The sequence below is a fragment of the Equus quagga genome, chromosome 9 (genome assembly GCF_021613505.1).
Source record: "Equus quagga isolate Etosha38 chromosome 9, UCLA_HA_Equagga_1.0, whole genome shotgun sequence".
NCBI lineage: Eukaryota > Metazoa > Chordata > Mammalia > Perissodactyla > Equidae > Equus > Equus quagga.
In genome coordinates this window covers 89,890,317-89,915,944 of record NC_060275.1, presented here as the reverse complement: position 1 = coordinate 89,915,944, position 25,628 = coordinate 89,890,317, and the positions used below count along the sequence as shown (strand labels likewise).

Below are 25,628 nucleotides of genomic sequence, written 5' to 3'. Positions count from 1 at the left end.
ATACACAACAGTATTGTCTGTAGCTTAGCATGAAGCAAATATTTTATCTTAGACTGTTCACATGTCTCCTGAATCTGGCAAACCTTTGACTCTCTCTTTTCCATAATTACCATTTATTTCCATACCTCTCCTCCCTCCCACCAAAATTTTTTTTTTACTTAGTTCCAGCATTCCTCCCCAATCTTGCCTCATCACCATCCCAAGTTGCCGCTTCCAAAAAAGCTATTCTGCCCTGTATCACATACCTTGCTCCTCACAATTAGTCAACTCACATTACAGTGCTATCTTGATATTGTCTATACACATCGCATAGGTATTAGAATATTTTAAGTAAAGAAACTTTGTGGGATGAACTCTTCCTTCCATCTTCTCCAAAGGGACTAATGAGAATCTAAGTTGTAAGAGATTCTAGTCATAACCGACCAACTTTCATGGCTGAATTCTTGCAGTAGCGCCCTATCAGACCTCATGACCTTCCTGATTTGTATTAATCAGCTATCAGTGTTCAAGTCCTCCATTCACAGTCAACCTTCATAACTAGAATGCACAGTAGATATACACATAGCACCTGTTCCCTGGAGAGGTTGATCTCTTCCATTTACCTTGGACACACACACACACACACACACACACACACACAAACCCTGTGCCTTCTCATGTTGCCTATAATACTTACAGCCTTCACCTACTTGAATTCCTACCTGTCATTCAGAGTTCACTCAAGATGTGTCGTCTCAGGGAAGTCTTCACTGACCTCTCACCAGCCCTATATTTTCCTATACCTGCCACGACCTTTTGTCGCCCTTCGAGTTGTGTAGAACTCTTCCTCTAACTCAAAGAAGTTTTGAGGTCAGGGAATCATTTTTCCTACTTTTCTAGGCCCCACACAGCCTGGTAAAAGAGCAGTATATTGAAAATATTAGAGGTAACACATATTTTCCACTTGCTCCTTAATATTCAGTTAGGCACATCTTTTCTCTACTTTGGTGATTTTTCGTGAAATAGTTTTTTCTTCAACTGCTATGCAATCTCTACTCAAACCCATTCTGCCAGTACAGCCAGGTTAATTCATCTGAGTCAGCATTTTGTTTTCCTGATTTCATAGAGTCCTACTGCTTAGCAAATAAAGATCTACGTTCTTGTCCTAACAGCCAAAGCTCAGTGCAATCCATCTCTCCTTTCCAAATGATACCACCTCTTACCTCTCTGCCACATGTGCTTTCTCTTGGCCAAACTGCCAGTCAGTATTCTTTGGACATACATCTGCATGATTTGCTTATGAGCTTCTGCCTAGAATGCATTTTTCTTCCTACCTTTGCTGATCTGACTTCCACCACTCCTTTAAAGGCCACGTTCCTTATCACACCTTAGTCCTTTGTTTTCTTCAGACCCTACTCTGTACCGCTTCATTATAATAAAACCATATGTTTGTTGAACAGCTGTCATTTTGTCTAAATTTCTTGTAGGCAGCAATTGTTGACATCTATGTGTCCTTTAGCAGGTGTTAGGCAAATATTTTCATCCAACTTTCAATTACAACCAAATTTTAGTCACTGAGAACTTTAGACCAGCTGGACAAATCAGAAACCCCAAAGGACAAGTTATCAGGCAGCTAAGCAAGCATCTATGCATGAAGATTTCTTTCAGAAGACAGCTTAGACATTGAATGAAACTATCATTTCAATTCAAGTACATGTATGTTTCTGAAAAGCTTCAGCTATAGTTGAACCTTTGTCCAGACAGAAATCAATACTAAATCTCCTTCTTATCAACCAGCTATGGATGGAAGAGCCTGTTCTATCAGTTACATGTTTGTCTTCTATTTCAAAAATGAGATTGCATTTAAGATGTTAGACTTTAAGGCAAAGGTTAAAAAAAAGAAAGCCCAAACAAAAACAAAGAAAATAATACCACCACCCAATGTTCATTTAATTAAAGCACAGCTGAGACCCTCCTTTAAAAGACAGATATTTGAGCACCTACTATGTGTACAGTTCCAATTTGTGATCCTGGGATCTAGAGGTCAATTATATGTTTCCCATCTGGATTAACATTGTGCCCCAAAGCCAAACTGGCTCAGCATTCTTCATATGACTGTGCCAGCCCTCTGACAAATGTCCAAACACATTTGGCTTATTTCTGCTGCACTAAATGGTAACAAAAAGCATGCTAGCATCTGCATTATATATTATAGAAGATTAGAAGGTCTTGGCCTTTTAATAGGGCACTCAAAATATGAAAAATAAGTGAGGTCATTTGGGTAAAATGTTTACAACAAGGAGGCAGCTGTGTTCAATATGGACACATTTGGTGAAATTATTCTTCACTTGCCAGTTATTTGGGTATGAATTAACTCTAGACCTTGGGAGGACTCAACTGTCCTGCCCAGAGGAGATTTAAGCGGTACCTTAAGAGTCAACATTTGTGTACCTGTACTGGTTGATGAAGCATCTCCACACTCTCCTACTTGACCCTCACACTGAACAGTTTCAAGGTATGTAGGAAAGACAGTCACCTAATTTTCAGCCCAAATGTGTTCATCTCTAGATTTTAGCTCACTTAAAGCTCACAAGCAGTGAGAACGAGACCATTTTCAATAACAGCTTAGCTACTGCATTGAAAATTATAGTTCTAGAACAGGTACATTTCTGAAGCAACAGCTCTGAGGAAGTATTTCTTATGCCTCCTCCTTTAATTTTAATTTTGAGGCAACTCATTTTACTGATGGAGAAAATGAAGCTCAGATAACATATCTCTTGTCTGAAATGACAAAGCTGGGTTGTAGACAGAGTCAGTTTTAGTTCAGAGCACAAGCTCCTAACCACTAACCTATGCTGCCTCCTCAAAACCAGAGTCCCAATTGTCTACTTCTAGATTACACCCTTGTATTTTTCAGTCTAAGGTGTGATCTCTGCTAAAAATCAGTCTCTGATTAACATCAGTTATTCTTAGGACTGTTTTGCAAGGTGCGTGAGGCAAAGGGTTAGAGACGTTAGGTAGCATGCCTAAGAAATAGCAGAGCTGCGATTCCACCACAGGTAGAGTCTACGTCCTTTGCTTCACATCATGTAGACTTTCTTCTAGATTTCTACTCAGTGGGAGTTCTTCCACTGCCAACCTAGCAACACGCTTCACACAAGTGGTACTCACTAAATATTCAGATATACACCAAGATTCGAACTGCAAAGCTTCATGCTTGAATCCTGGCTCTACCACTTAATGATATGACCTTGGGCAAGCTGATAACTACTGATCACATTGGAGCTAAAAAATGGAGATATTTTTTCTTTCTTAAGTTACTTAAAGTGAAAGTCAAATGGGAGAAAGGAACAGTACTTCATAAACCATAAAGCTCTATAAAAACTAAGTACAGTAGGTTCATTTACCAATTTGGAGAGGCCTTCATCTACACTCTGGGCATGGCATGAAAAACAAAATAAAAAGTTTTATAGGTTAGAGAAAACCATCTGGTTCAAGGGTAATGATTTCGTTTACTGGAATCATTTTTAAAAGAAGTAACTGGGACAGTTTCCTAATAAATGGAGATTAATTATGCTCTTTAAAACTTCAAAGGAAGGGAAAGGATTTGGAAGTGAGGTGATAATATAAAACTAAAGAGCATATCAAGAAAGCAACACTAGAGAGAATAGGAAAAATGTCAAGGTCCATGTTTTTCATCTTTCTACATCCTAAGATTCAGTTGAACTGAGCTGTGTTTAAATGTTTTGCTTTATTATTTCCATGACTGTAGGAATTCAGCTACTTTGCTATGTTTTCCACTGAGCAACTGAATTATGAAAGTTACTCTGACATCATGTGGAGGATCTGTTGAAATATAGCAGGATAGGCCCTACTGCTAGAATTTGGTTCAGTGAATCCGGGATGGTAACCAAGAATTTGCATTTCTAACAAGTTTCCAGAAGATGCTGATGTTGCTGGTCTGGGGAACAGACTCTGAGAACCACTGTCTTAGATGAGTTTTCCTTATCTGTGAAATTGACACCAAGCTAACTAAGCGTCCAATCTTGAAAGACTGAATGAATTTGATAGTTAATTGAGAACTTACAGCAGTTCACCTGTCATATAAAAGGTCTAAGTCTGTTTCAGAGTAACACTTTGCATCACATTGCAAGGGAGAAATAGGCAGCTTTTTAACCAGAGAAAAGGTTAAATCACGTATTCCTCACCCAAATTGCTTCCAGGTTGAACAGTGTTTCCAACCCTGCTTCTCCAGGATTGTTACTTCTTATTTTTTACTCTGTGTTCCCTAAGCGACAGCCCTCACGCATTCTGCCTCCTGGTAACTTCCCTATAGCTGAACACTAACTCAGCCTACCTCATTCCCTCAGAATTCATACCATTTAAGGCGGTCAAAGGTCACTTGCCCTTAGCCAGCTTGTATAAATTCTGGCAGCAGAGAAAAATTGCCAGGCTTCTTCTACATTGAGGCAATAGCTCTTACGTTCCTGAAATTTCATAAGCCTTAATGTTTTGCTTTCTTGATGACGTAAAATTTAGCAAGAGTTAGACAATTAAGTATTAGGATTAAAATAAGTTTAGAAGAAGAAGAAAAGGATGAAGTAGGAAGAGAGGAGAGTCTACCTTACTTCTTAAAAAAGTAACTTCCATTTTTAGACCAGGAAGCAATTTGTTCAGATTTTGCTTACCCTAGAGTGGCAGGCTTCCTTCCAGGACAGGAGAAGGATGCGGGAAGGGGAGTAACCATGGCAACCTGCCCAGCTATGTGGGCAAGGATAGTATGGGGCCACACGCACACACACGGAAGACTTCATTTCTAGCCTAGTCACCCAGGTTAGTACTGGTGGTCCTTCCCTTCCCACTTCCTCCTGCTATAATGCTGACCGCAGGGGGAAGGATTGCTCCCTCTTGGTAGGGAGGCTGGGGGAGGGTGGAGAAGACTTCCATGAGACCAGAGGAGGTCGGCATGACCAAACCAAACTGCAGGCTTCCAGGCGGAGAACAGAGAGTAACTCCCTGTCTGTTCTAGCATGAGCACGGCACATGTGCTGGCTTTGTTAATATTAAGTGCCTGAATGATTAACATTTTTCAGGTAGACAAGCAGTGTCCAATTTTGACAAAGAAATTCTCCATTCCAACTTCACTTTTCACAAAGATATATAATTCAGTTGTTCAGGGGGTAAAAACAAAACAAAACATAATTTTCTGAGTCAGAGAGAATAAAGTATTCTAAGCATATTAGATTAACAATCTTTCCAACAAACCCGCGGGTAAGTACTATTTCTCTCTTCAGATAAGAAAGCTTAAGTAGAGAGAGGTTAAGCAAGCTGCCCAAGGTCACGTAAGCAGCAGTGGTGTAGCTGGGGTTTGAACCGAGGCAATGGAGCTCCAGAACCCATGCTCTCAATCACTGATTGTGCCAGGTGGGAGGCAGCAACTGGCACAAACGCTAGCCCTTTGTGTCCACACTCAGTATCATTTGCTCCCCTCATCAGAAATTAGTGTGTTTTTTGTAGGAGACTTGATGGCCTGCTTTCTTTCTCATTCACACAATTAATCCAATCAGGATACATTACCATGAATTAGGTTTCCATGAAACACACATATCTGACGTCACAGCTATTTCATCCAACTGTGATTCTGGCCTACCTCTGTGCAATACAGTGGCACAACTTCAACTTTAGAATTACTCAGCAGCACCAGGAAGAATTTTAAAATACCACATCTTGTTCCTCAGGTGTTACACATTGCCAGGGTAGTTTTTATTCTGGTTCTGTTTGGAGGACCAGAATAAGACTGAACCTTATGTGTTCAGTCAGTTACCAAAACCTCTCCAGCCAGTCTGTTGTCAAGTCTTGCCCCCTGGGGAGGCAGGTTCTGCTGGACATTAGGGCAACTTGACACCCTGGGGAGCTCAGTCTTCAGCAGCCTTCTCAAATAGTTCGGCATCTTAGCTTCGTCTTTAACAAAAGCATTAATTACATCGTCAAGTCAGGAGAGACTGAGGAAGAGAAACACATGGAGCCTTCAAAACTATCCAGGTAGAAAATATGGGTGGCAGCCAGCTTAGGCTTATGGACATATGAGGGTAGAATTAGAAATGAAGCAGCACATACTCGCTGGACCACAAGAGCCCAGGTTTCCTCAAAGCCTCTTGCCAGCCAGGAGCCACTCAGCAAGGCATATGTCTTCCTGCTCTCTTAATCTTCAGATAACTGAGGCATGGCCGAGGAGGCCAATAAATACCACCCCCAACCAGCTGGTCAGCAGCCTCCAGAGGTCCCTATACCACCTTTGTGCCAACTAGTATCTTAAAGGCAATTCCCTTCAACCCAAACAGTGACAAAAATCAATTCAATCTTTTGAGCAAGGCAACAAATAAGCCTCATACATAGGAATTTGGACTTTTAGTTGAATCTAAAACTATAAAAGTCTTGAGTGAAAATGCAGACTCTGGATTCTGTCCTTAACAAATTAAGCAAGGCTTTTAAAGTGCTGTGGCTCCCTTCCCTCTCTTACACACTCAGGTGAAGGTTAACGGTGCCCAAGATCACCAGAACGGCAACTGCATGTGTGTCATCGCTCAAAGCTGAAGACTTTCCTTTAACATCTGCTTGTTCTGGTCACACGTTAAAATGGAGGAGCGTATAGGTTCAGAAGAAGTGGTTTCTAGGGCAGTCATTTGGATAAGAAGAGACGAGTTGGGAGCGGGAAGGGAAGGGGGAATTAAGTTAATTCACCAACGACAGGCAAAAGAATCCAGTCTGTCTTAGAAGGAAACTGATTAGGAATTTAGAAGAAGTAATTTGTCCCAGAAACACACATTGGAAAAGACCACGAGGCCTCCTTTGTGCTCCTTCTAGGAGACTGTCCACATTGCACACTCCATGTTGTATAAGTGTGACATTGTTGACTGCCATATACTCAGCACTTCACCAAAAGGTCCTTCCCCAAAGATTAAGGAGAGTTCCATCCCAAATACTCCTGAATTCTCAAGGCAATAAACTCTCTTCCAGTGTCATTGAGGCCTATCTCCCTTCAACGAGGTAGAGACAGAACCTGGGGTGAGTGGGGCACCTGTCCCGAAGCAGAGCAGCCTGATCAAGATCTGGCTGCCGGTGTAAGAAGCAAGAATGGAGAGTGTCATAGAGCATGGAAACAAGCCATTTGGTATCTGCAATGCTCCCCCTTTCCCAGCTAGCTCCTCCCTCCCCAATAGACAGTAGATGCTCCTGTGTGGGGAGCCAACCTCAAGCCTGTAGGAAAATCTATTATATCCCCCATCAAAGCCATTCCCAGAGCCTTATCAGACGTCTTGAAGGCATTTTTGTAGCTGCCTTTCTTCCTCAGCCGTTACTTCTGTTTGAATTAGTTCTGTCTTACCTCCGTCTCCCGCACTCCTTTTCTTTGCCTGATTAGGGCCAGAAATTCTTTCATTAAGTCACTTTATAGTGCAATAACAACATTTACTATTCATGAAGTCGCCCCTCCATAATTTTTAAGTCTTTCCATGTGTCTGGAAGCTTATTTCTGCTCTTCTCATTTTACAGAGTGCCTCTCTTCCTTCTCAACACAAACTAAAAAGAAAGAGGAAAAAGTGGGGGGTGGATGGGGTGGAGATAACATCCAGATTCTTTAAGTGTTTTTAATCCAGTAAAATTTCCCTTTGGACTCAAACAGCTCCCTGGTGAAACTGACTGCGGACCTGAATTCCAGACTAAAAATTAAGAGCAAAGGACGGCAGAAACAAATAACAGAGTCAGCTCTATGCCATGAAAACCGCTATGTTGACTGGGGCTCCATGGTTTTAACCCATTCATTTTTTCCCCCTTTTCTAGAATTCTTGCTTAATCTTTCCAGCCAGTTTCCAGCAAGCAGGCAAACACCATCTAAACGCTCAGGGCTTTGGGGTTTTAAAACAAGTTAGTTCAGTCTTTTGGGCAGATACTTTCTTAAGAATGCGGGTGTGAGACAAAGTTCACATTTTAATGCCATCCGTTGTCAGTCACCAGGAAAAAACTTCTCCAGGGCACAGACCAGGTCCCTAGCCTTTGTCACAAGGCGAAAGAAACACCCTTCGAGGAGTTAATGAGGCGGTTAGCAGCCACACCGGCGTCCTACCACGGCTGCCCGCAGAGCTTTTAAACAAGCACACAGACACACACACACACACACACAAAAGGGAGGCGCTTGTTAAATGTCACAAGCTGGACATCTGGAGGCCGACCCCAAAGGTAAGATGCATTCCGTGGACGCATTCCTCGGATGTCAGGCCACAAACCCGCTTGTTTCCCCAAGCACAGTGTTATTTCTAAGATTCACCAACAGTCCCAGGTCTGCACCCTAAGCGGGGAGAGAGCAAAGGAAGGAAGAAGGTCGGAAAAAATGGAGCCAAAGGGAAGAAGGATTTGAAAGCTACTCACAGGCTGGCTAGCGCCTCCGCGAAGCGAGCATGACTCCCGGTGCCCGAGCCTCCAGGCTGCCGCGCAGCCGACCGGGCGGCCGCGCTTAAATAGCCGCCGGCCGGGAGGGAGCCTCGGAGCCGCGCGGCCACTCCCGGCAGATATGGTTCTAATCAGATGCTGGCAGCTGAGGACTCCCCAGGAATGCGCCGGGATGTTTTTGCTGCCTGGGCTTGGTAACTCCCCCTCAACGTGTCTGCTGAGTCTTCCAAACTTAACTGTTTATTAACTCGGGCTGCAGTCACGCAGAGGACCCGGATCCCCTCGGCTCGGCAGCCCCGCCAGCTGGGGGCGATCGCAGGGAACCGACGCGAAGGGGAGGAGAAAGGAGTAAGGGCTCAGTCCACAGCCCCAGGCTCGTGGGGCTGGGGACACGGGACAGGGGAGGGTGCAAATAAGGACAGGAAAGGGAAACTCCGCAGGAAAGGGGTGGGATCCACCCGACCTTCATTTCACAAATTCCTTCTCTGGATTGCCACTTGGAGTGATGTGGCACACGAAGTCGTCCTGACCCGTAGGGGCCCCTTTGAACAAAGGGCTGCGTTTACTCCTAACTTTGCTGGCAAGAGGCAGTGGATCCCAGCTCAGGTCTGCTGTTTCCACAGTTGAACGTGGATTGCCCCCTTTAAAGGAATTCGTGTCTCTTTCATTGCAGATGTGGGTGCACTTAAATCGGTGGGAAATCTGTGTGTGTATATGTGAAACATACTGTATTTATGTATGAAATATAATCCTGTATATACAGATATAAAAACAATTCTCTTTCTATGAAATCGATATAAACAAAAATGTTCACGTCTATATAACCTATGTAAATAAGCTATATATCTGATATAAACAAAGATTGTATACTGGCTTCCCTCACAGTGTGTCCATCCACGTGTAGACACAACAAGACTTTATTCCCCACTGATTTCCATAGTGTCTCCTGTACCTCCATGAAAAATATAAAATATAAGAAAGGAAATAATTTGAAAATGTCGACATACAGTGTTGAGCAGATCTTAGTGAACCTTAACAAGCTGGGAATTCATTTTCTCCATATTTTAAAGTCATGAACAATTGTAAAGCATCCCCACAAGCTCTGTTACTTTTTAAGAATTATGAAATTACTCTTATGAAAAGCATGCCTATGTTCCCTTTTATTTATTTATTTTTAAGTGGGAGATAGTGTGTTAAATGTGAAAGAGCCAAATTGTGACTTGGAGGGGAAGGGGTTATCGATTTTATTGAGTAAGCAACACACAGTGGATTTGCATTTTACCTCTGGAAACTGGGGGTTCAAATTGGGCACATGGGACACCAAGGATGTATTTTGTGGTCCCAGCCTAGCCCCGACTGCAAAGCCACTGTGTAATTTGGGGCGATTGAATGTGAGTGGCAGTCCCTGCTCTCAAGTAGGTCAGGCTTGGAACAACCAGGCACCCAGGGGCCCAGAGCAGCACGACCGGTGACAATGAGAATATTACCTCTCTTGGCCTCTACTATTTCTATCATCTGCCTCTCCTCACACATGGGGATGTAGGGATGGGGAAGGTGGTGCTGATAGTTTTCAATATTTCTCTGAGCTAATTTGCTATTATTAAAAAAAAATGACTTCGTATGAATGACACGAGATATATAAACTTTAGTCTTAGGATGGTATTTATAACATTTGTGCAGAGAACTTGAATTCTGGTACATCTTAGGATGTAGTGCTTTATTTCTGAGATCCTGAAGTCCAGAGGGATGGTTTCAATTCCAAAGGCCAAATAGCTGGAAAAATGACAACTGATTTCAGGCAAATAGAGGCTTTGACAATTCGAAAGAAATGAATCCCTCTCTTATCCTTAATATGTAACACTTTCTCAACTCAGAAGTGACAACCCAGACGTATTTTTTAAAGACTCTGACCAAGAAATGTTAATTTATGTTTACTCTTCCCCACCAAACGGAAGGGATTTGTCTAAGAAGCCAGAGGAAGAAAATATTTCATCTACCATGAGCTGTAGTTTCAAGAGAAGACTTTGAGGAAAAGAGTTCGGTTATGAGCAGTGGGCTCACACCTACAGCTTAAAATGGACAGCTCTGTCATTATACACAGAAAGCTTAGGGGTCGACAGTGGAGAACTCTGATTTGAAGTGCATTTTTATTTCTCTGGGATGCTGATATTGCTTCTGGCAATAATTCAGTGTCCTGCTCACATTAAGGAAAAAAAAAAAGAAGAATGAAAGTAAATTTAACCCTTTTTATCCCTGGTGAAACGTAGTCTTCTGTCTCCCTGAAGTTGTTCACTTTTCAGTAGGTCTAACATGAGCACCATTGCTGCTGGAGTGTCAGACCCAAGCCCACTCAGACGTGAACCCTGCCTAAACCATGGTGTTTTCTTCTCACCGCTGAAATTCACGTTTAGAAAATTCAGGTGAGGAAAATTCAATGCAATGTTTGAAAAACTAGGATCCTTGCATGACTCTTCTCCTTGTACAAAACCTGCCTGTGAGGAAGAAGGAAAAAAAGTAAAAAACTGACGGCTGTGCTCCCCGCCGAGGAGAGGGGTAGTTAATCCCGTGATGGCTTGCTGAAGAATGCATGGTTTATTATTAAAGTAATCTCTTAAGATTTTCCTGGAATGTGCTTCCACAGCAACTCTGCCTGTGTGAGCTATCCTATGTGTCTGTCTTTTCTTCTATAATTAAGCTGTTTCTTTTTCCCCCCTTAGCTCACGGACCTACTGCTTTCTCTGTCCCTTCACCAGCTCTTCTTCTATCCCCTTCTCTACTGCTCTTGTTTCCCTTAAACATCCCATTGAGTCCTGCCATTTCCCATGAACTGGAAGTGGCACTTGGGACTCCACCAGAGGTTAACCGTCTCTGCACCTTGACGCCTTGCTGGACATTTCCAGATGTTCTGATCAAACAAGGGCTGGTTGAAGTCTGTGGATCTAGCCAGGTCACAGCTCTTTTTCTTCCTCTTCAGTGTCATAAAAAAATGAAGAGAATAGCTATTGTTCCCAGAATATGTTCTTTGACCTTGGCTGGTCGGGCATATTTATAGATGCATAAAAACTGGCCTTATCAGATTTGGCTGTTGGCAAGGTAGGACAAATATTAGAGGTTTTTTCTATCAGCCATCTATCTATCTATCTATCTATCTATCATTTTTCTAAAATATTTAGAAGGTAGTCTCATTGAAGGCAAACTGTTTTTGTTTTTTGGTTGCTTTTCTTTGTTTTCTTGATTATACCTGTTTAGCACTTCAGAGCTCAATACTTATCGACTTGTGATGTGAAATATTTGCAAAACTCAAATGGAATTTCAAAAGTTGGCATGTTGTAAGGTGAAGGACATTTAAAAATTCAGTATAATCGATTTATGTAACTAATTACATTTTGCGACCAATATAAATTTTTATAACAAGAAGATGTAAAGGGGAAAAGAGCGCTCCTGTGAATTACTGGTTACAATATTACCTTATTTGGAAAACAAGTTGGAAAGAGTTACTAAAAATAAAAATATATATTATCCTCCAAAATACTGATATTAATTATTATTGTAGCAAACAGTTATACAGTTCTCGATCCTATGAATAAGAATCTGTCCTCTGGAAAGAAAGCATACATATACAATACAAAGATATTAATTGCTGCATTGTCCATAGCAGCAGGAACCTGGGAACAAATTACATCTGTCAATAGGGGAATGATTGAATAAGTTATGATTCATCTGTGCTGTGAAATCGTATGCAATCATTGGAAAGATTAAGTTAGAGTTAAACCTTGTAACATGGAAGGATTTCTATTAGGTATTGTTGAGTGAGAAAAGCAAGATACACAAAAAATGTAAAATATTTTTCTATTTTAGTAATGCAAAAAACAACATCTATCCATATAGCTTTGAGGATATGTGTTTGTGTGAGCATGTGTGATTATACAGGAGATAAGAGACTGGATTGCAGTATAGATTACTGAGGAGCTGATGGAGATGAGAGTAGGCAGGGGAGAAAAAGGTGGGGAGAGCTGTGCAAAAAGGGAAAAGAAATTCAAATAGCCTGTACACAGATATGGATATAGATCACATTTGCGCATCTAACAGAATGATATATGCACAGATTTGCATAATTTAAAAAAAATACACCAAATGATTTTAACATAAGGAAAGAGAAGAATTTTAAAAGAAATTCCATAAAATAGCTTTCATTGAGTGTTTTCCTCAAGGTCTTTCAAAAGTGACTATGGTCACGTGTCGTTTCAGTGATACATTCTGAGAACTGCATCATTACGAGGGTTTGTTGTTGTGCAAACATCATAGACTGTACCTACACAAACCCACATGGTATAGCCTACTACACACCTAGGCTATACGGTGTTAATCTTATGGGATCACTGTCATATATGCAGTCCATGGTTGACCAAAACATTGTAATGTGGCACATGACTGTATTCCTCAGGGTTCTCCTGACCTAATTCAGCCTCTAGAGCAATACTTTCTAAACTTTAATGCTCACAAAAGACATCCTGGAAGCTTGCTACCAGGGCAAATTCCTGTGTCTAGCCCCAGAAACCTAAACTGGAAAGATGTGTGGGTGGGTTGCTGAGGAGTGTGAAGCGCCTGGGAATCTGCATGTTTAACCAGCACTTCTGGGTGATGTAGATGTTGTAGTCTTGGGGACCACACTCTGAGAAGCACTGTGTTTCCTGTGGTCAAGAGGATACTCATTTTGTCCTTCTCTGAGCAATGAGAACCGTGTGGAGGGGGAGAATTGCCAAGATGAAGGAGGCAAGTGCCGTTGGTTTTTAGACACTGACCTTTCTCTCTCCCCTTGGCTCTCTGCAGCCTCAGACAGTGTCCTGGTTCAGCTGATGACTTCTCTCCCTGCCCTCTCCCCTGTTAAGACTTATTTTCAGAGAAAATTTTGATATCAGCCGTTTGCATTGACCTATCAGCAGGTATTCACGTTTCCGGTCCTCTCTCTTTCTGTGGAGCGCAAGGCACTGCTCATTGTTAAAGGGATCTCAGGCATCAGGAAGAACAGGGACAGATTTTTTTTCCTATTTTGGAGCATGTAGAGGCGAAGTCAACTGTATCCTACACCCAGGTTAAGGTTACCCAGAAAGAGAGAAGATTATAGGATTTCCAATTCCTGGGACAACCAGCTGCTACCCCTGAAGTCATACTACATCTTGGATTCAGGGAGGCCATTTGAAAATTGAAACTCTGTTTTGTGTACATGATTTCCTTTATTATATAGCAAAGGAAAGTGGGTTTTAGGATCTGATCCGAGTTAAAGTCCTGGCTCCACCTCTTACTAACTGCAAGATTTAAGGCAGTCTCAAGGACTCAATTTCCTTATCTATAAAACAGGCATTTTCTGTCTTCCCCTCCCATTTTGGCTTTTGGTGGGAAGCAAAGGAAATCATATTAATGAGAGGACTTTGGAAAGTTTGAGACTATACAAATACTATAAATTATGTAAAAATTATGCAAAAAGTACATTATTACTAGAAAGGTGCCCTTGTCCCAAATTATTTCCATCACCATTATCAGAATTTCCATTATTAGTAAATCATGTGCTTCGATAACTATGCTCCTCTGACTGTAGTGAACTTTCCTAAGGCTGACTCCACACGTGGGATAGTCCCAGACCCTGATTTTCTCACATATTAGTGAGGATTACTTTAATGGATCAATTTCATCTTGTCAAAGTGAGATGAGTGAATTTTTCCTGAAATGGGGATATTACAAGGGGAGAGAGGCCAGCCCGGTGGTATAGTGGTTAGGTTTGTGTGCTCTACTTCGGCAGCCTGGGGTTCACAGGTTCACATCCCAGGCATGGACCTAGCACTGCTCATCAAGCCACTCTGTGGAGGCATCTCACATAAAATAGAGGAAGATTGGCACAGATGTTAGCTCAGGGCCAATCTCCCTCACAAGAAGAAAAGGGGGAGAAAAGGCAAAAAATGAGAAAATGGACACTAAAGACCACCTTCTTTTACTTCAGAGATATTGCTACAGAGAAAGGGTGGCTCACCATCCATAGACATTCAATTCAATCCAAAAAAATTTCTACTCCACTCCAAGTATGGCCACACGATGTCCTGGAGTTCCTGAACCAGCTTAATAGCCTCAGTTCTAAACTGGAACAGCTACTTGTGAATCAAGAAAGAATACTGTTTGCTGTACTCATGTAATACTCAGGCTCCAAATCACTTCTTATTAGAGAATGGAGAGAAACCATATCTGAACTCCAGGGTAATTTAAGTCCTTAATAATTGTGAAGCTTATGTATATGTGTGTGACCATGCTTACGTGCATTTTCTGAGGAAGTGCACCATAGATTTCATTGGCTTATCAAAGGAGCCCCTGACATAAAGCAAGGTTAAATTCCATCGCATTATGAGTATATAGCCACATTCTTCCTATGCATTCTTATCTGAGGATTTTATCTGAGTCTTGTGTACCAATCTGATATTTGTCCTCACAACATCATTGTCAAACAGGTTAGGGCAAGGATTCCTTTTTCTAAAGGTTAAGAAATGTAAGCACCGAAATCTTGATTTACTTCTGTTTACAGAGTAACAGCCAGAACTAGAACTATTACTCAACTCTCCTGAGTGACCTGGAACAAATGGCTCCTGCAGTCATGGCCCAACTGTAATCAGAGTGCTCAGTGACAACTCATAGGGTTCACTGTATGTTGTATCGTTCTGTCCACTCCTGGAAAGGAATATCTGTTGTGGATACCCCTTCATGCGAAAGACATTGGCAAATGGAAGGTGTCCAAAGCAGGGCCACTTGGACAGTGAGGGAACTTTCCTGGGAACTGAGAACCACCGGGGGCTCTGCCAGTGTGGACTGACTGAATTGGGCAAGTGTAGCCAGGGCGAGAGATACCTTGGGCAGGTGAGGTGGGGTAGGGAGGGGAGATCTGTGGACAGGAGAGCTCTTGCCAACCATCTGAAGGCTTGTCATGTGGAAAGTCAATTAGAATCCTCTCTTTGGTCACAGATGGTGGGAGGGGATCCTGGCCTGGATTGAATAGTGACCTCCAAGGTTCACGTCTACCTGGAGCCTCAGAATGGGTCTCATTTGGAAATAAGGAAATGCAGGTGTGTAATTAAGATGAGGTCATTCTGAATTATATGAAATCTCACCTCCTTCAATGAATCTTTTTATCTGCCTAGTGGTACTTTTTGGTTAGAATAACTTGACTTTTTATTAATCCTATTTTGCATTTAGCTCAACTCTGGAAGCGCTGTGTCTCGGTGTGAATCCCAGCTCTAGAGTTCACCAGCTGTGTGATCTGAGAAAAACTGCTGAACTTCTCTTCTATAAAGAGAAGGAAATAATAGAACCTCTTTTGCAGAGTTGTTATGAGGATTAAATAAATTAATCTGTCGAAAGGATTTGCAGTAATTTTCAGCCCATAGCTGAGGATAAGGTGAATTGGTCTGAATATTTTAAAAGAACAAGTATAAAAATATTAAGTAAATTTGAAAATAAGTTTACTCTAAACCTCAGAAATTTCACTTCTAAGTCAACTTAGAAGAACTCCAACTCATTTGCCAAGAAATATGTCTAAGAATGCTTAGAACAGCAAAAAGTAGAAGCAACTTACATGTTCATCAACAGGAGAGCAGACAAATAAATTGTGGTGCATGCATCCATTGGGAATACTCCAGCAGTAATAGGAATGACAGGGATGTACGACCCAGAGCTGCTTGTAGCAACACAGATGAATCGATTAAGCAGAACAAGTCACAGATGAATACATAAAGCACGATACCATTTATATATGCTTTAAAATGTGAAAAATAAAATTGCTCATACTTAGAGACATAACTATTCATATAAATGAATATAAAGATGCATGAGAAGGATAAATCACAAATCCAAGATGGTGGCTTCCTTTGGGGGAAGGCAGAGGGAAAAATAAGAGAGAGCTCCGGCCATTCTCGTCACTTTTTTCCCTAAGGCTTGATGCGGGGTACCTGGGTGCATATTGTTATACTTTTATGTCTTTTTATATAGAAGCTTTTCTAAGCCCTTAGCAGATGTGAATCAAAACCTCTTATTATCTCCATTTTACAGATGGAGAAACTGAGGGAAGTGATTAAGGTCACAGAGCTAGTAACAGGCAAAGCCAGGCTTCGAACCTAGGGGGTCTAGTTCCCGGAGCTGTGACTTAACTGCTACGCAAAGTTGACTTTCATTTAGTATTTTATAAAGAAATGGAAAGGCGGTAAGTCACGTTGACTCTTCAACACAACTTTGGAACACACGCTGATCACGTTCACTGGCTTGTTGCTCTGACCGCTCCTCACCTTCAGTTCTCCAGCCCCCTGGTCCTTCTCTGTCCCACTTTGGCTTTGTACCTCAGCTGCTGTTGCTCCTCTCTCCTCCCTGGATCAATGGCCTCATTTGGATTCATTTTTCTGGCTTTCATCAAGACCTAGGCACCCTTTCCAGGCCATCTGTGATGTTTGGACTTTGACCAAAGAAAGAAACTTCTGTCCTGACCCTCAGCCCGGGTCTGGCCCTGACTGGACAATGGTCAGTGAGAGGGAGATGAGAAGATGGGAAGTTATACACTACAGCTGAGCACTGCAATGAAGAGCCACTGAAAATGAGTATTTCTTTGAGAAAAGTTTTAAAAGAGATTGGGTAAAAGTGGAGGTGGTAGCGTGTGTGTGTGTGTGTGTGTGTGTGTTGGTTCAAGATATAAGCTGCAGTTTTTTAGAAGAAATATTGGTGGGAGATACAAGTTTTGGGGATGATTCAAAATAACCAATATCCCTCAATCAAATTCTACCTGACTTTCAGCCGTAATCACTCCATCTAAATGGAGTTACCCTGAATTTTTCCCCATGGCAAGGAACCATACTTATTTTGGTTAATATTCAGACCAACCCTCCTCCTCAGTCTCTCCTTGGTGAAAGAACCTTTCTCCAGGCTAGCCTAGGGAAGGAAACCTCATCGCTTGCTTCTACTGGGAGAGGAGCCACAGCTCCTGAAACCCATGCCACTGTCCTCTGCCCACACAGCTCTTGCTTCAGTTGTCTGTGAAAGAACTGAGCTCACCAAAAGTGCATTTGCTAAAGAAGCACCACCTGTGAAGGCTAGGCTAGGTGCGGGTTTGGGTGGACGGAAAACCAGCCTAGAGCTCTGTAGTTATTGCTGAAAATGCTTAAGTCCTGTAGACATTTTGCTGAAGCCCACCAGGAAATGTATAATCATAAACTTTATATGTGTTTATCTCTCAGGTGAACACTCTCTATTGTTTTGGCTTGTATTGAGACAGTTTTTACACTAATATTAGACATTCACTACATCTAGTAATTTAAAAATGCTCTTCTCTCTCTCTCTTTATCTCTCTCTAATACACACACACACACACACACACACAACCACCGTTTACATTTTATTGTGATTGAGTTTGAGTTATAGGCAATACTATGTTGGTAAACCATGTTTCTAAATAAAAAAGCTCTGATTTATTGTGTTTGCTGATTTCCACGGGGTCACTCCCCCCACCATGGCTTATTTCAAGGTATCATGTGATGTCACTGAATGTAGAGATGGAAACAGATGTGCACAATCAGCTCTTAGAGCGTTGGCACCGACCCCAGCACATCTCTGGTTATAAGGGATGCATCAGCTTCTTTCTCTCCTAATGTGTTAACTACTGAAGGGGCTTTTTTCCAACATTCTTGGCCAATAATAATCAGTCAAATTGATTAATCAACTACCTATAGATGAAGAATATCAAATGAAGTCTTTCTGGAACATGATGTCTAAAGATCTGGACCACAGTGACTAGATATTTAAATAGAATAATGACTTTTGTTTTCCTAATCCACACTGTGGTACAGTGAAAATCACATGGGACTGAAATTAAGCACATATAAATTAAAATCCTGGCTCTGTCATTAACTGTGACTGGACAAATTGCTTAACTTCTCTGAACCTTAAATTTCTTATGTGTAAAATGGAAAATAATGCCTATGGTGCAGGTTTATCTTGAGAATTAAATGATATAATAATGGATGTAAAATAACAAATTCCTGGCAAATAGCAGGCTCTGTGGTAGCTATCATTGTTAATTGCAGAAAAAAGGAAATGCTCAGATTCTTCTTATTTTAAGATTTTCTCATAAAAAGAATTAAACTTTTGGTGCTTGCCTCCATTGTCTAAAAATGAATACTAACAGGTGACAAAATACTTGATAATACAGTAGATAAGTATCAATGGAAAAAAATTTGGAACATTTTTATATATTATTCTTGTCACCTGGTAGCTTCTAACTACCTCCACTGCTGTGGTCCAAACCATCACCATTTCTCACATGGAAATAATCTCTAACTACTTTGGCTCTTATCCCTCCCACGGTCTATTGTCAACATAGTAGCCAGAGATTCACATGAAAAACGTCCAATAATATTACACTGTTGTTTAGAATCCTTCAATAACTCCCATCTCCAAAAGAGTCAAAGCCAAAGTCCTTAGAAACAGCCTCCAAGGCTGTATTGATGTGCTCTCCACCCCCATTACCTTTGTAACTGCCACTCTTACCCATCTTTCTTTCATTTGCTTCACACCTCAGGCCCATTCACATCTCAGACCTTCACACTTGCTGTTCTTTGCCTGTATTATCTTTCTCCACACTTACGTCTGGTTAGCTCCCTATCTACTTTAGATAGCTGCTCACACGTTGCCTTCTCATGGAGAGTAGCTTTGACCATTGTACTGGTTGAACAGTGTCCTCCAAAAATTCATGTCCATCTGGAATTTGTGAAGGTGACTTTATTTAGAACTAGGGTTTTGCAGACGTAATCAAGATGAGGTTATACTGGCTTAGGCTGGGCCCCAAATTCAACAACTGGTGTCCTTATATGAAAAGGGAAATTTGGACACAGACACATAGGGAAGGCAATGTGAAGATGGAGGTAAAGGTTGGAATGACGCAGCTGCAAGCCAAGGTACACGAAGGATCGAGGCTGTTAACAGAAGCTAGGAGAGAAATACGAACCAGATTCTTCCCTAGAGCCTTCGGAAGGAGGAGGGCCCCGATGCCTCCTTGATTTCAAACTTCTAACCCCTAAAACTGTGAGATAGTAAGTTTGTCTTGTTTTAAGCCACCTAGATTTTAGTAATTTGTTACAGCAGCCCTAGAAAGCTAACAAAAACCATTTGATTTCAAATTGCTGCCCTACTATCTTATAACCTTTTCTCTGATTTACATTTTCTCCATAGCAACCATCACTAACCGACAGAGCCCGATGATTTCCAAAGGTTCCTTAAGCAATACATTTTACTGACTATAGCTATCAGCAAATCATTGCAGTCTCCAAACAAGATTTAGCTGTCCCTTCTCACCTACTCTTCCAAACTGGAAATGTCTATTCTTAACGTGCATGACATTCCTTCTCTAGTAAGGAGAATGCCTGCTAAACTTGTCTGACTTCTTCTACTGTTCCTCTTGTCCCAGGTTCAAGAAAATAGCTGCACGTGGTAAGTTACTGCACCAATACAGATCCATTAAAATAAATAAAACCACAAAGAGAGAGTATAAATTGTGTAATTTGAGGATCTGATTTCCACTAGGTCTAGACTACGGGTCTGCTATATTCTATACTTGGCATATGGACAGATCAAATTGATTCCTGCCATTTGGTGTTTGAAAGACCACTTCTATGAGATGCTGCAAGTACACAGCAAACTGTGAACTTTATTTGCAGTAGCTTGAATCTAATCAAGCCTCTTCATATATCTACCAATTTAGGGGAAATACACAAAGGGAGAATCTAATTAAATGGCAGCACCAAGCATGACAGTCAAATCCAGAATGTGGCACATTCTGCAGGACAAATGACCTGCTTTCTTCCATGTGTCAATGATGGGAACACAAAGGAGTGGGGTGGGATGGGGAAGATTGCTCTAGATTTATGGAGACTTAAAAGAAAATAAAACTATGTAATTTCATGAGTCTTGTTTGGATTCTGATTCTAAGAAACAAAACATTAAAAGATATTTTTGAGACAGAAATTAGAATTTAGAAGATGTTAAGGAATTATTGTTAATTTTGTCAAGTGTGTGAAGGTATTGTCCTTATGTGTTAGAGATGTGAAGTGAAGTATTTAGGGTGAAATGATATATCTTGGATTTTCTTTAAAATAACCTATTCCATCCCCCAAAGTGAGAAGGAAGACAAAACAAGATTGTTGAAGCAGACTGACGGCTATATGGGGGTTCAGTATACAGTTCTCTCTATTTTTGTTTACATTTGAAAATTTCTGTAATAAAAAAATTAAAGATCACTGCTACCATTAGGTGTTCCATGAAGTTCATTCATTCATTCATTCACCATTTTCCACGTGATAGTTACTGCTGGGTTGCCAGTTGGGTGCTATAGATAAACAAGCCATAGCTTCATTCTCTAAGACTTCCAAGATTTACCTCAGAGAGCTTCCCACATGGAGTTATTTTATAGGAAAACTAATATTCTTTCAGCATTTAGAAACTCAGAATTCAGACTCTGAATATCATAGTACCTCTTGACCAAGAAAGTGGCTTTGTTTCCCTAATTCTCCTCCACAGGGGACCCAGACATCTGTGTGTGCTGGAGGAGCACCTTTTGGGATCAAGGATCAGTTGAGTCACATTAACCACTCTCTGCTCAACATTAGGTCTTCTCAGAAGGCCCAGGCCTGCCCCGCTTTTTGATGCCCCTGTGCTCCCAAGTGCTTTTTCTCTGGGTTACTGATTTCAGACTGGAGTCAGATGATTTGCAAAATGACTTCGTCTTTCCTGTCTGCTTCACACCACGGGGCAAGGAGAACAAATAGGTACAAAGTCTGTTTGGCTTCTAAGCCCCAGAAAGAGGCCTGTATTGCTGTCATGTGCTTGTCTGATGAGATGTCCCAGAGTTTGCTTTTTCTTTTTCCTGGCTTCCTAAAGTCAGGATATTAATCTACAAAGCTTCAAGTAGATTTCCTTTCAGGGGCATCTTTGGTAGTCAGGATATGGCTCCATAAGGCAATTCTACGAAGGTATAGCGGATATTTGGGGGATGGGGGCCTTCACTTCTCTTCCTTATGCTTTGTTCTTGAGCATTAATGACACCTCTACTAGGGAACAAAAAAGGAATAGAACTAGGAAATTAGTTTGACCTTGATGAAGATGATGCTGATTATGTGTTTTTTGCAGGCAACTTTATAGTTTAATAAATTTTCAAATATATTCTCATTTGATCCTCATATCTGTCTTGCAAGTTAGACCAGTATAATTGTCTCCATTTTAAAAACGATCAAACTGGGTCTCAGAGAAGTCAGGGAACTTCTTCAAGTGTGTGTAGATTCCTGGTGAAGGTGCCAAGATTCAAACCAATTCTTCTGACTCTTGTTACCCTTCCTGGGGGCCTTTCAACGCCTCTGAATGATCTCTTAAATGTTTGATGAAGGAGAAGGAAGAAAGACATAGATATCCATAACATCTCCATTAGCACAGATGCTGTGAACTTAGCTATGTTCTATTTTTATTTTTTTGCTAAATGCATACTGTTTTTCATCTCCAAGTATCTCTGAGCATTATAATGTAAAATCTTAGTGTCTTCTATTTCTATTTTGCCTAAAATATTTTAATTGGATCAGAAAATTATTTCATTACTATATGTAATATAGGGTACAATTCAGGGCTTTCTCCAAACAGGTTGTTCTCCACACAAGGTGATTTCTTGCTGTGTAAAGATAGGCTTCTTCTGGTTTATGCCCGCCATCAAGATCGGACAACTGTCCTTTGTTATTTGGCTTAGTGTGAGTCTCAGAGTAGTGATAAGTCAGCACACTTGTCCCCTGTGAAGAAAGATTGCCCAGAGGACATGCGAGGGGAACAGGAATGGCTCTTCGTGGCCATCTGGTTCTTCTTAGCTGAGGAATGCTCACCGGTTATGTCAGCCCTGAGCAAAACTCATAGAAAGAGACGTAGCCTTCCATCCAAGCGGGGAAAGCAATGTGAGAGACTAGCGGTAAGGTCGGGAATGAGGTGCTGTTCACACAAAAAAGTCAAACCTGACATGAATCAGATGGGAAACTTACTCTTTGGATTGGGAAATATTTTGGGCTGAAATCATCTTTTTGAAGAATTTGTCTTATTCATTATTATTGAACAGTCTCCAAGCTGAACAGCCATGTAAGTCTGGACACAATAAATATTCAGGGATTTTTTAAAAAGCCATAAAAGGAATACTTTAACTGAAGAAGTAAGTAAGGATACTTATTGTTTATCTGAATGGATCTTCTTAAAATATAATAGAAGATACTTGTTCTAAAGAACACAAATGCTAATGATGACACAAAATCATAGGATAATTTATTCATAACAAGGAAGGCTGAAGTTTGAGATTCCTTAGTAGAAGAGATGCTTTTTCCAGTCCCACAGAGGGTGCACTGGGCTGGGATATAGCTGACCTCGTGGCTAATACTGACACAGCCACTGCTTTGTGTCTTATGGCAAATGACTAATTTCTATGTGTGGCATTCTTCAATTTGAAAAATACTTGTCCTTAATATCATGATAAAAGAGAGAAAATCAATCATGACAGAAATGTTATATAAAATACTTGTATTATTGAAAGAGCTATCATTAGACATTTTTGTTGTGAAAGGAGAATTAAACATAACAAGTTTTTGCTTTCAATTGATTTACGTAAATCCTAAAAAATTTTAAAATGCAAATAATTTGACAATGCTCCGAGTTAGAGGTCATCTTACTTTTTACAGGACTGTGCAGCTAAGCATACAATGTGCTTAGTTAGCAAGGTTCATGTTTATTAACCCTTCTCCAAATTACAAATGAAAGACCAGGCAGCAAAAGATGTAATGCGCACTGAGTGTGCGATATGTCTACAGAGTCTGAATAAATACACGCCCCAAAGCAACTGGCCTTGCAAAATTGAAAGTGGATTATGACCCTCTTAATAATAATAATGATATTAGATGCTTCATATTTGTCTCCCAGCAACTAAGTAATATGGATGGGGAAAGAAATTTTCTGAATATGCCTTTAATCATTATTATTATTATAACATATGTAACTAGAGTATTTTAAAAATGTATCCACCTATATAACCTCCTTTCAGTTATAACATGAATATTATGCAGACCCAACTACTGGATTATATGGCAATGAAGACAGATATTCTAATTCAACCTTCTGGAAAGTAATTAAATGGAATAGTATTTTCTCTCATTAAGACTACAGGCAGATATGAAATATTGAGTAAGCTTTTTAACTCTTCTAATAGCTGTAGAAGTCCTCACAAAAAATTTTCTCTGACATGAGTCCCAGTTTTGCTCTTTCATACTCTCCTCTCTCTGTCAATAGAAGTTGAATTTTCTAATTAAAAAAACAGAGTTTCTCTTAAAATTATTAGATTTTATCATACCACATTATATAAAACTGATTTAGTAGAATTAGGAACATTCTTCTTCTTGGGGATACTTTTTAGGACTTACTAAATACTAATAATCAGTCTGTCAGGAATTTTTGGTCTAAATATCATGATTTACTTTCTCTTCAGCTTAATGTTTTTTGGGAGGTGGAGTGGAGTGGATTGGGGTGGAGAAAGAATATCCCTTTAAGAGTTACTATAGCAATACAACTTGCTGTTGAAACTGTAAACATTGATGAAGGCTCGGAAGGTGACACCCTACAAAAAATATCTCAGTCATTCTGAATAAGACCTGAAACAACATTTCTACAAAATTTAACTATGCGTAAAAGCAAGACTCTCTGGCATCCAAATAAAAATAATTCTACCTCTATTAGAAAGCAAGCCTAAATGAAATGGAAATCATATTTACTCTCACTTCCCTCTCGCCACACTCTGAAAAGAAGAAAGAGACTGAGACAGAGAGAGGAAGGAAGGAAGAAAAGCAAGCTGAATCAAACAAAAACTATCTGGACATATTTTAGGAATGTTGCATGCATATGTGTGTGTTTATGATTGTGTGGGGATGTGTATGCTGGATTTCAGCTAAAGAGTATTTTCTGCGTCTCCACAATTTCTACACCAGCTTGAAACCAAATAATATTTAATCAGTTCCATAAAAATGCCAAAATCAGAAAAACATGCATGAAAAAGGCAGCAATGAGAAGAAGGCATGCTATATATGTTATAGCTGACCACAAACGTCATTCACAAAACAAGCAAGTGGCCTACCCAGGAATTTTCCAAATGCTTTTTTTGGGAGAAGTTAACTCCCATACAGAGAGCTTCAAAATAGAAGAGGAAAATGACAGGTTAGTGCAGACCCTTTTTACTAATTTATCCCTAAAATAAAGACAGCATCTTGAATTAAAATGCAAGTCCCCAGAGGGTGCTTATGAGAAAGCATCATAAATACAAATAACAATTTAGCATGCCAACCCTTTTCACAGAAACAAAAGCCCCACCCCAGCCAGGAGGAGACCTCTGTGTAAGAGCTCATCCTGCTCTTCCAGCCGGGCCCTGCCTCCCCCGCCTTTGGAAGCTTTTCCACTTCTGACTCTGCTCACTTCTCCTTTCGGTGTTTTTAGAGAATGACAGAGTTTATCCAACAGGAAATACTGGAATAGTTTTTGCAAGACCTCCGTTTCTCTACCACTGGCTTGAACAAGAATAAGGACTACCATGTGGTGTTGCTGAACTTTGCTAAGAGCGCTTTGGGACATTACACATAACATTGGTTTAACTTTAGTTACATTGGGGAAAAATTGAAATGATCTGAGTCTGCATAGCTCCTAGAACCATAGACTTTCAGGATCTTAGAGAATCCCAGGGGTCATCTAGTCCAGTCTCCCACCCAGGACTTCAATTCCTTCTATCATTCTGCTTCTGCCTGCCCCAAGAGGTTATTCAACTTAACCTCACAACACTTTCAGCAAAGGGGATTTCCTGAGGCAGTCTCCTGTGTCCTTACCTAGGCTAAATACCTTTTCTATCTGGTCCTCATCAAAAGCAGATACAGTGTACTATTCAGCTACTTTTAGCAAGCTACGGGCTTTGCTTGCATTTTTTTAAGGCTCAGAGACATTGCATAAAACTAACCCAGATGTCAGCTGATGGATTATGAACTCAGAGTGGGAACCTTGAGCTCCTTCCTGTCTCTGTGGATTCTTGAGAGGAGATGATTTACAGTTTTCCTGGTCACTGCTGGCTTGGAGCTCTTGTT

The 25,628-nt window shown here is 40.7% G+C and overlaps 1 protein-coding gene across 6 annotated transcripts in view; it reads right to left on the bottom strand.

The window, feature by feature from the left end:
* Positions 1 to 25,628, bottom strand: part of DAB2 (DAB adaptor protein 2) — a 99,702-nt gene that overhangs the window by 41,046 nt on the left and 33,028 nt on the right. For 2 of the 6 annotated variants that reach the window (XM_046671766.1, XM_046671770.1), the window contains exon 1: positions 8,404 to 8,702. The exons of 1 other annotated variant lie outside the window; for it this stretch is intronic. The gene's annotated coding sequence lies outside the window, so the exon portion shown is untranslated. Of the gene's footprint in view, positions 1 to 8,403; positions 8,704 to 25,628 lie in introns of those variants that run through there. 3 more of the 6 variants (XM_046671771.1, XM_046671772.1, XM_046671768.1) reach the window with 2 other exon arrangements.